Source organism: Pinus tabuliformis, chromosome 2_2 (genome assembly GCF_031772625.1).
Source record: "Pinus tabuliformis cultivar Carrire ecotype Pingquan chromosome 2_2, CPIR1, whole genome shotgun sequence".
Lineage (NCBI taxonomy): Eukaryota > Viridiplantae > Streptophyta > Pinopsida > Pinales > Pinaceae > Pinus > Pinus tabuliformis.
In genome coordinates, this window is record NC_142300.1 from 563,062,199 (window position 1) to 563,063,940 (window position 1,742).

General features: G+C 35.9%; 1 non-coding gene across 1 annotated transcript; it reads left to right on the forward strand.

Annotated features, from left to right (window-relative positions):
• Positions 1-915: 915 nt before the first annotated feature.
• On the forward strand, positions 916-1,018 carry LOC149193898 (U6 spliceosomal RNA). The gene has a single exon (XR_016255355.1). It is a non-coding gene; the product is annotated as a U6 spliceosomal RNA (small nuclear RNA).
• The last annotated feature ends 724 nt before the right edge of the window (positions 1,019-1,742 follow it).

The window sequence follows — 1,742 nt, forward strand, 5'->3', positions numbered from 1 at the left end:
ATTTATATAATAATATTTTTTTACTTATTCATAATATATAATTTCATAATCTCTTTTTCGGTATAATGTAGTGTCTTGGTTTTATTTATGAATTAAGTTTAAGTGGTTAAGAGCTCATCTTCCTTACTCTAAAGAAACAACTAAAAAGATTTGTTCAAAACAATCTAAATCATTGAAAATTATTTTAAGTGACATGATTTTTTTTAATTGATCCTATAAACCAATTCACATTTATAAATAATAACTAATTATCATTATTCTCACTATTTAAATTATAATAAATTTTATCACCTTTAAAAATATTTTTTTTAATAACAAAATAACTTATAATAAAATTTATTAACATTTCTACAATCATAAACATAATATCTTTACAGTGCATTTTCTTCTTTCTTATATTTAATATATAAACATTTACAAATTACAAATAATGTTTCATTTTCTTCTTGCATCTAACTGATTTCTAAAAAAAGAAATCTCTAAAGAGCCTAGGGATTTTGACATTGTCAAATCATGTTGTGCATCATAGGAGGGGTTCAATCCCATCCTACTACAACATAGTTATGGGAGACAATGCACTTTCAAAACTTGAAATCCAAATTTCTTTTAGATCTGACTCCACAACCAAATCAATTGGAAGGAGTTAAGGAAGTGGACATCTGCCACACCACTTTGATTAGAGAACATATGCACCCACTCAAAGGAGAAACCTCAGTTGTTTCCTACCAAAGGTGGTCATAATAGGAAGAAAAATATAGCCATATATATATTCATGGGGATTTGGATCCCCAATTAAATGGAAATCAAAAGGGTATATCAATCTGGAGTGGGGAGCATTTGGGAATTTTGAGATCTAAAATAGGCCTCCTAAGAAAAATAATAAAATAATAGTTAAAATAATAAAATAAAATATAGGTCTCTTCGGAGACATCCGATAAAATTGGAACGATACAGAGAAGATTAGCATGGCCCCTGCGCAAGGATGACACGCACAAATCGAGAAATGGTCCAATTTTTTTTTTTAAATAATTAGAAAACAGGGAAGCGAGGAATTGGGAGCTCTAAAGCGAGGATGGCCAGGGTTTTGGGCGTCGCTGTCATACTGCGCAGCGCAGAGGCAGAGTCGACAGAGTTTCCATGGAGATTGATCGCCGGACCAGCCCAACTAAATACGTCGAAACGGATCTGGTACAACAGAGGTTGAGATCATAATCCCTCTGCAACGAATCGAGCCGCGGATGAGCAATGGTTTGCTCACAGGTCATGGACGGTTTCACAATTTCTGATTAAGGGTTTTTTTTAATGATAAACCTTCTGCCTTTACTGTAACAGGTTACGGCCAGGACGTTTTAGATCGCAAACATTCAGATCTGCAGAAGATAATGCAACCCTACCTTGATCCGTAGTCTCCAAATGCGATTAAGGGTGAGAACGAAGGGGATTGGCCAGAGATGATCGCGCGAGCAGGAGCTATAAAGAATATTGGCCCATTTCCAGTTGGAAGAAGCAGGAGCGGCTCAGATCTAACAACAGAGAGCCCTGGGGAGAAAAGAACACGAACCGCCGGTCTTGAAACAAATAAGGCACGCTCAGAACCTAAGGCCATTGAATCCAAAATACGGATGATAGGAGATGGAACACCACCAGATCTGGAAAACGCTCAAGGGAAACAGGGCTTGATTAAGGACGATCCATCAGATCTGAAACAAATATTCATCAGATCTGTAGAAGGCAAACACTGT